The following is a 9,673-nucleotide window of genomic DNA, read 5'->3' on the forward strand; positions in this document are numbered from 1 at the left end:
AGACATCAATGGCTGCTCCAGAAACCCACGCTTCTTTCCTAGCATGTGGCAGACGGGCATTTGAGCCAAATTCAGCACTTCACTAGTTTGCCATCAGTCAACCTGAGGCAGGCAGACGTTGAGTCATCTTATGGTCTTCTGGCTCTGCATAGTTCAGATGGGGCAGGTGTCATGTGCCAGAACTGATGCTTCCTTTGAAAGCAAGAGGACAGAATGGAGGAAGCAATGTTAAGAAAACATTGGTGATGCTATGTATCCCTTGATCACTTTGTACCTTTAATCTCATGAGGGCCTCACACTGACTCTGAGAGGTGGGTAATAAAAACAGCAAAAACATGTTGAGCACACACTGTTTCAAGGTTGAGGGTAAATGCCTTAAATACATTATTTCATGTCATTTTATACAACTGGAGTGACCTATATATTTCTGGTTTACCTGGGAAAGTCCTAATTCACATCTGCTGTTTTGGCCTTATCATTAACAGCACCCATTTCATATTCAGAAGAATGCTATTTCTTTTGTTTTGATTTTAATTTCTTTTTATTGAGGTAAAATATGTACATATCATTTACCATCTTTACCATTTTAAGTGTACAGTTCGGTGGTAATAGATATATTTATAGTCGTTTTTTCCCCTTCATCCCCTCCCCTTACCCTTCTCTTTCTCAGCCCCTGGTAACCACCAATTTACTCTTCTTCTTCATGAAATCCACTTTTATGGCTCCCACATATGGGTGAGAACACGGATAATTTGTCTTTCTGTGCTTTGCTTATTTCCCTTAACATAATGACCTCCAGTTCCATCCATGTTGCTGCAAGTGACAGAATTTCATTTTTTATGGCTGAATAATATCCCATTGTCCATAGACACCGTATTTTCTTTACCCATTCATCCGTTGATGGGCACTTAGCTTGATTCCATATCTTGGGTATTGTGAATAGTGCTGCAATAGATGTAGGAGTGCAGATATCTCTTTGATATACTGATTTCCTCTCTTTTGGATATATACCCAGTAGTAACATTGCTGGAACACATGGTAGTTCTATTTGTAGTTTTTTGAGAAACTTCCATACTGTTTTCCACAGTGGCTGTATGAACTTACATTCCCACCAATAGTGTATGAGGGTTCACCTTTCTCCACATCCTTGCCAGCATCTGTTATTGCCTGTCTTTTTGATACAAGCGATTTTAATTGAGATGAGATGATATCTTATTGCAGTTTCGACTTACATTTCCCTGATGATTAGTGATACTGAGCATTTTTTTCATATAAGCCATTTGTATGTCTTCTTTTGAGAAATGTCTGTTCAGATCTTTTGCCCATTTTAAAATCAGATTTTTTTTTGCTATTATTTGAGCTCCTTATATATTCTGGTTATTAATCCCTTGTCAGATGGATAGTTTGCGAACATTTTCTCCTAATCTGTGGGTTGTCTAGAAGAATTCCATTTTTGCACAGTAAATTAAATAGTCACCTTAGTTATGACTAGATTGCCTCAACTGAATTCTGTTACTGCTATTCAGAGCTATGTACTACCTGCCTCAATTTCTTCACATAAAATGGGGCCAATAATAATATAATGTTTCACTGTCTAAATCATTTTTATTCAAAATCAGGAACTGAATAGATCAACATAGCAAAGTATGTCAGTGTAACATCATAGGATTGTGGTGAAGAGATTTATCGTAGCACTACATTTGTAGATATGGAGTATATCTGTATATATATCTTAGCAGAGTGCCTGGCATTTAGGAAGTGTATGATATGGTAGCTTATTAATCCTCTGCTTTTGCGTACATAAAATGACAACAACGTCTTACATTTCTGGCATATAGCAGGTACTTAGTGAATTATTATTGTCTTAATCTTGCTAAATATAAACATTTTCCTCCAAACTCCCTCTGAGGAAGATTGCCATATTTCAAGTGAAATAAATTATTTTCTCACGCCAGCCCATATTGTTTGCTTAATTTTTTTTTTTTTGTTTTGTTTTGTTTTTCTGGCTAATGTCAAGAAGAGAAAATGCCATCCCGTGGATCTCAGGGAGGTCCTGGTGATATTGACCTTGTGTTAACCTGGAAGGGCGCTCTCCAAGGTCCTGAAGCAGTGTCTCATTTTGTAACCAGAAGGGCACTTTGAGACACTTGGGTGCATTTTGTGGTAGACAAATAGATGGTTTGTGTTCCATGAGTGTCATGGCCCTGCAATTGAAAAAAACAAGTTGAAATATTAATAGGTCTTACCAACTGCTGGGTGATTGCAGAGTTGAAGAGGCACAGGAAGCCTTTGGGACAGAATTGCTATGTGCTAGAACAGAAATGATAGGAAAGAAGAAGCTGTGGGCTCAGGGAGTGGCTGTCCAAATAGAGCAGAGCTATTATTTGAGGGCAGAAACCACATAGTCTCTCTGCTATTAGGTGAATTGTGCCCCATAGGATCATCAATAAGCCACTTAGATCCACAATAGGGAAATTCACCAGAGACTGGGTTGAGTTAAATGGTGGTCACAAGTATAATAATGAAATAGAAGTGGTTTTGCTTTAGCACCCTCTTCATCTTACCCTCCATATCATCCTCACAACTTGGATACAAGAAGATCCTCCTATGTGACCTTGGAACCTCCTATCTGGATCTGCCTGCTACAGCTCCAAATTCTGTGGAAGGATCTATAAAGTTGGGAATACATTGAGCTGCAAGTAAAACACATCTATAGTAGCTTCTAACAAGAATTCAGGAGGTAGATTGTTGCTAGTATTGGTTCAGTGAATGGCTTGGAAATGTCAGGCTGTTTTTTTCCTCAGCCTTTCTCTGATGCTTGTTATCTCAAGGTCATGCAATAGCTGCTTCAGTGTCAGATGTCTCATATATGTTCAAGATGGAAAGAAGAGGAACAGAGAAAAGGCAGAGACATCACACCAGCTGCTTCTGTCTCCTCTTTTCAGAAATGCAAATGTTTTCTGAGGACTGCATCCTTAGTAGACTTTTGCTTATGTTTGTTGGCTATACCTGGGTCACATGACCATCTCTAGCTGCAAGAGAAGCTGGGAATCATAAACAAGATTGTCATGATCAACTGAGACCAATCACAACCCACCACCTAGAGTTGGCACTTTACTCTTCCAAACAAAATTTGATTTTGTTATCAACAAAGAAGGAGAATAAGTATTGATGAGTTGATTAATAGTGTCTGCCATTGCCCTTTTTGTTTACAATCCGAGCTTATAGTCTTGGGAAACTCCTTTTTTAAGTTTTTTTTTTTTTTTGTATCTTGAGAAGCTTGAGCTATGCTTATAGCTGCTTAGAAAGTGTTTAAATGAATAAATGGCTGAGAAGATTTCTGATGAGTTGTCAAATAGGTCAGGAAGCCTCTTTTTTTCTTAATATATTTGGCTTGGGGCTAGAATTTTTTAAATGAAAACACACCTTAATTTAAAGGTGTGACTCCAACAATAAGAATTTCAACCAATGACACATTATGGAGGGCAAATCTAACTTTTCATAGAGCATTGTACTGTGCAGTATCCTTTGGTTAGGACTTTTGTTGCCTTTTACTTTTGTGAGGAGAGTCCTAGTATGTCAGCCCTGAAGGGAGTCTTTGATAAACATAGTCAAAAGATAGAATGCATTGAAATCTTACCATCTACTAGTCACTCTACTATGGCTTTAAAATTACAAACTCCTTCAATCCTTATGAAAAACCTATGCAGTAGATACTATTATAATTTCTGGTGGAAATTAAGACCTAGAACACTTTAATAACCTACTTAAGTTCATATATATTGCATGTGGAGGATCTTGGATTCTAATCCAGACTGCCTGGTTCCAGAGCACATAATCATGTCACTTAGGCAAAGCAGCCTGTCTAATAATAACAGCCAGGCTTGAATGAGAGTCTGTTTATACAAAATTAGAAACTGTCACATAACAGGCATTTATGTAAGCATATTACATACATTTTTTCATCTGATTTTCACAACCATCCTATGAAGTAACTACAATTCTTATCAACATTTTACAGATAAAAAAACAAAGGCAAAGAAAGGTTAAGTTACTTGGCCCTGGATTACAGAGCTTGTGCAGGGTGAACTCAGGTTTATCTGGGCACTGAACTCAGGATCTTTCCTTGTGTCATTCTGTATCTCTTGAGATCCCTTTTTTTCAAACCCCTATTTCTAGAGATGAGGTTCACTAGGAATAGGATAAAGAAATGGGCTGGGCGCGGTGGCTCACGCCTGTAATCCCAGCACTTTGGGAGGCCGAGGCGGGCAGATCACGAGGTCAGGAGATCGAGACCATCCTGGCTAACACAGTGAAACCCCGTCTCTACTAAAAAATACAAAAAATTAGCCGGGTGTGGTGGCGGGCGCCTGTAGTCCCAGCTACGCGGGAGGCTGAGGCAGGAGAATGGCGTGAACCCGGGAGGCGGAGCTTGCAGTGAGCCGAGATGGCGCCACTGCACTCCAGCCTGCGACAGAGCGAGACTCCGTCTCAAAAAAAAAAAAAAAAAAAAAAAAAAATGCTCATTGAAGGTAATTAGATGTTAGGAAGCTTGTAAGGGTTATTAACTCCTTTTTACACATATTGCTCATAATAGCATGCAAAAATGCTACCACCAAGAGGCTTCCAAATACAATGGCTTAAACAGGATAGAAGCTTATTTCTCTCTTGTTAACTGGCAGAGTTTGGTGGTCTGAAGCTGGCTTTCATTTACGGATCTAAAGCAGCTGTTCCACTTGCAATTTCTTATTCAGCAGAAAGGAGAAAAGAAATATGGAAGGAAAACAGCTTGCTTTTAGGTACACAATATAGAAGTTACATACACCATGTAGTTTCTCCTACTTACATGTCATTGGCCAGAATGTAGTTACATGGCACCTCACTGGGAGGCAGGTTGAGAAATATCTGGGTGGTTGACCATATACTCTGGGAAAGGAAGGAGAGGATAATAGATGTTGGTAGATAATCATCAGCCTCTGTCACATGATAGATGAGGAAATGGAGGCCAAGTAAAGACTTGCCCAATGATGGCAAACATACAACATGCATATTTTAAAGACTAGATTGGGAGAAGTATCAGGATGTGGGGCAGTAGCTTGGCAAGCTGTATAGGGATGCAGAGAAAGCATATTGGAAACCCTGAGTGGAAATAATGGGCCACAGTGAAGGAATCAGGAACCTGGAAAGCCCAATCTTAGAGGTCCATAGAGTAAATAGCCAGGTACTCATTTATGCTTATGGGATGAATGGTATGATTTAAGGCACTGACAGGAAGCAGGGCTTCAGGATTGCCCAACTCCGGGAAATACCATTTCCAAACAGTAGAATGTTGGCTCTGCCAGTTAGGCTTTTCTACTACCCTGCTGTAGGTTGGATACCCCTGGGAGGCAGACTGTGAGTTGGGGATTGCCAGGCCAGAGGTTTATTAAGGAGAGCTTTTGGGACCAGTACTTACTGGGGGAAGGGAAGGAAGCAGGATTGAAAAAAGAAAATCAGCTGCAATGTAGTCTCAACAGAAACCTCAGCCAAAGTTATGGGGAGTTCTGAAAATGCAGTGATCCTTCATACTTGTCACTGAAGTTGTCTCAGCAAAAAGGCTGGGTCTGTATCCCCTCTGTTAATTAGTAGTTGGATGCAGGCTGCCCAGAGATGGGGGCATGACCTTGGATGAGGTAGCTTGGATGAGATAGCTCTCTTCAGCTGAAGCAAGAAGGGGCTGATTGCAGAGGACACTTTTCCAAAAGTACTCCAGAAGTTAGGATAATAAGTCTTTCGTCTCTAAGCAGGGGGTCTTGGCAGCATGCGGCGGCATCCACCACACCCCTCAATCACTGCACTATCTGCTATTCCTCCATTATACAGTCTTTATGCCTGGAAGAATTTGGGCACTTCTGAAGCTCTCTCTTTCAAATCTCAAATATCCATGGATTGGTGAGGAGGGTATATCTACAGCTTAGATTTCATTTATTATTTAATTAACTGTTTTAACTATCAGTTAGCCCCTTCTGGGCAGTTGCTGTCAGTACAAAACAGTAATAGGACATATAACACCAAGACTGAATAAGACAAGTCCAAAAAGGTCCACCAGGAATTCGGAGGAGAAGCTGGGAGGGAGGCAAAGCCATGTTTCTCTTTTCCTCACCTAACTCAAGGTAGAATCTGCCTAGGGCGGGAAGCAGGGAGAGGATGGGGCACTGTGGAGTTCTGAAGTCAGACTTACCAACCTCACAATTTTTGCCCAAGGCCAACTCTACCTCAGATATTCCCTCTTCCTTTTGTTTGAATTTCTAATTTTCCATTTGCCAAGATGGCCGCCTGTTCAGAATGAAAGATCACAGTTTGATCTGATTCAGAGTTTGATTTTTTTCCCTCTTCTCTCAGCATAGCAGCTCATGCATCTGAGGGCTACAGCTAAAAAGTGATTTTTAAAGACTTCTCATTGGCAAAGAGATCAATGGAAAGAAATCTCTCCCTCTCTCCCCCCCCCCCGCCCCCCACTTTCTATTCTGCCTTTAATTTTTCTCCTTCTCCAATCCCCTGCTAGGAAAGTTTTGTCTGAGGGCATCTAACATACTTTGTCAGAAAGTTGCCTTGTTAAGGATTGGTGTCCTGCTGGGTGAACCGAGGAGGTGGTGTAATTTCCCTCACAGTCTTGGCAATTAACTCAGCTTGAGGAAGGGGTGGAATCAAAGAATTCCATCGGGAAGATGGCATCCCAAGGCAAAGTCATCTGTCAAGGACAGGTTTGTCGCTAAAACAAACTTCGTGGCAGCCTCCAAGAAACAAGTCCCTGGAAGGGATGGTGGTGAGGATGCTAACTAGTGGGACATATCAAAGAGGGACAACCTTTCAAAGAAGATATGAAAGAAAGGGCTCAGGCATCCTATATGCTCTGCACTCCAGGCTCGGTTGTGCCACTCAATGGCTGTGTGATCTTGGTTAAGTCAGTTAATGTTTCTGGGTTTCAGTTTCTCTATCTGTGAAGTGGGTGAATCCTATCTACATGTTTTAGAGAGGTAAGGCAGTGAAGTGACAGCAAAGGACATAGGCCAGTGTAAATTAAAGGGGTTTAATGGTAAAGTCTCTGGAACTGGAAAGGGAAGTTCTCAGAATATGAAATAGCTCTACTGACGGTCTTCTCCCTCTTCTTTTTTGTCACACCTTGTGTCTATTTTGGGACTGTTTCACTCCCTTCTCTGCGAACTATCAGCTTCATCTCTAACTCGTCGTTTCTGCTCATCTAAATAGCAGCTTGCATAAGACTTTTGAGGTGGCTCCAACCGTCACACTCTGCCTCGTGACTTTTCAGCTTCTGTTCCTGTTCAGTTTCTGTTCTGTCCTTTTTATTTTTTTGAGACGGATTCTCGCCCTGTCACCCAGGCTGGAGTGCAGTGACGCAATCTCGGCTCACTGCAACCTCCGCTTCCCGGGTTCAAGCGATTCTCCTACCTCAGCCTCCTGAGTAGCTGGGATTACAGGTGCGTGCCAGCTAATTTTTTGTATCTTTAGTAGAGACGGGATTTCACCATGTTGGCCAGACTGGTCTCAAACTCTGACCTCATGATCGGCCCGCCTCAGCCTCCCAAAGTGCTGGGATTACAGGCGTGGCGACCACGCCGTCTCTGTTCTGTTCCTTCAGCTTCCATGACAGATGCCTTCTTTCATTTAAGCCACACTCCTGAGAGAGAGAATCTGATTGGTTCAGCTCCATCTTATGTACTCAGCCTCTGGATTGGCTGCCTTTAGGTCAGGTGATTAAACTTAAGCCAATCAGCTGTCCCATGGCAGGGCGAACTCACATCACATGCATGGGATAAAACCTGATTGCTTGAGGCTGCCCAGTCAGAAGGTACTTGGCCAGGCATGGCCACCTGCATTGAACCTTTATCTAGTTCTTATCAGCAAATAAACATGTTATGAAAATTCCGTAGGCCCTAAGGCAGTGCAGTAGTGGCAAGGAGCACTGACTTTGGGATCAGGAGATGGTTATAGATCCTGGCACCAACCCATCTGATTGGGTTCACTTCAGTTCACTTTCCTGGGTCTCCACTTTTACATTCCTCACTGAGGGGCTGAGCTTGACTACAGTATTTGTGATATTATTTTCTTGTCTCCACCCACCTTTCTCAGAATCGTCTCTAGCAAATGACCAGATAAATGGAGGCAAAGCTGCCCAAACCAATGGATTCACACAGAAAATCTAAACCAACTAGGAACATGGAGTCAGTTTAGTGGCTTGTGAGGCTGCTAGCTTGACTTTCTTTAGCTCTAACCTAATCAAGGCTGTTTGGAGAAGGTAGCTACTTAACGTAGAATGCTTTATTTGGAGGGTGGGAGGTAGGGGAGAGAGAGAGTAATTAGCTAAGTATGGCAGACTGTATTTTCTAAAGATGACCATAACAATATATCCAATCTCACATGCTTTTCCAGAGCCTTAGCACTCCCCCATCAAGAGTCTGTGTCCCTTCCCTTTGAACCTGCGTGGACCTTTGAGATGACCTTCAGCAATAGAATACCATGGAAGTGGTGCTATATGACATCCCAGGCTATTTCATAAGAATGCTATGCAATTCCTCCTTGTTCTCTTGGGATATTCACTTTTGGGACACAGCCACCCATGCTGTGCAAAAGCCCAAGCAGCCTGTGGAGAGGCCCATGTGGAGAGGGACCAAGCTCCCCAGACCACAGCTTTGGCTGAATTCCCAGCCTAAAGTCTGCACCAACTGGCCAGCCATGTTATTGAGCCATCTTGAAAGTGGAACATCCAGCTCCCAGTTGACCTCCCTCATTCAATGCTGCATGGAGCAGAGAATTGTCATCCCTGCCAAGTCCTGATCAAATTACAGATTCGTGATCAAAATAAATGTTGTTGTTTTAGGCCACTGAATTTTGGGGAGTGGTTTTTGAGACAGCAATAGATAGCAGATACAGCATTGAATAAACACTCACGTGAACTTTACTAGTTCTGTCTGTCAATGGGAAGTGAGGAGGGTTCAAGACTAAGCAGAGAGAGGGAGAAGGGCTAAAAATGTACAAGGGGAGTTTATGGGCTGTAAAGAGAAGGGTCTACTCCAATTCTAATAATAACTGCTGATTGAGAACTTGCTATGCACCAGATTCTGAACATTTCTGAGAGGTGGGGACTAATTTTTTTTTTTTTTGAGACAGAGTCTCACTCTGAGTGCAGTGGCGTGATCTCGGCTCACTGCAACCTCTGCCTCCCAGGTTCAAGTGATTCTTCTGCGTCAGCCTCCCGAGTAGCTGGGACTACAGGTGTGCACCACCATGCCCAGCTAATTTTAGTATTTTTAGTAGAGACGGGGTTTCACCATGTTGGCCAGGATGGTCTTGATCTCTTGACCTCGTGATCTGCAGGTGGGGACTGTTATTGTCTCCATCTGACAGCTGAAGAAACTGATGCCTGGAGAGTTTAAGTCTCTCACTCAAGGTCACAAAGTCAGTATGTTGTGGAGGTCATGTTTCAACCTGGGTCTGTCTTCTCAACCATGGCATGAAACCAGACCAAATTCACCCTTGACTAGAGGCCTATTCTTAACAGATGTAAAACCATTTACTCAGGAAAATTGAGTCCACGTGGTGATTCATTGTGGATTTAATAATCACTTCTAATAGAAATTTAGTGCTTACCATGTGCCAGGCACGATTCTAAGCA

At 42.3% G+C, this 9,673-nt stretch overlaps 2 long non-coding RNA genes across 2 annotated transcripts; one reads left to right on the forward strand and one right to left on the reverse strand.

Moving 5' to 3' along the window:
- Positions 1–698: 698 nt before the first annotated feature.
- Positions 699–7,667, reverse strand: LOC129525879 (uncharacterized). The gene is made up of 3 exons (XR_008670415.2): positions 5,456–7,667; positions 4,847–4,926; positions 699–2,204 (listed from the first exon to the last, which is right to left on the reverse strand). It is a non-coding gene; the product is annotated as an uncharacterized lncRNA (long non-coding RNA).
- On the forward strand, positions 6,710–8,446 carry LOC129525880 (uncharacterized). Its single transcript, XR_008670416.1, has 3 exons — positions 6,710–6,743; positions 8,131–8,296; positions 8,431–8,446. It is a non-coding gene; the product is annotated as an uncharacterized lncRNA (long non-coding RNA).
- Positions 8,447–9,673: the final 1,227 nt, after the last annotated feature.

The sequence above is a fragment of the Gorilla gorilla genome, chromosome 10, assembly GCF_029281585.2.
Source record: "Gorilla gorilla gorilla isolate KB3781 chromosome 10, NHGRI_mGorGor1-v2.1_pri, whole genome shotgun sequence".
In the NCBI taxonomy this organism is placed as follows: Eukaryota; Metazoa; Chordata; class Mammalia; order Primates; family Hominidae; genus Gorilla; species Gorilla gorilla.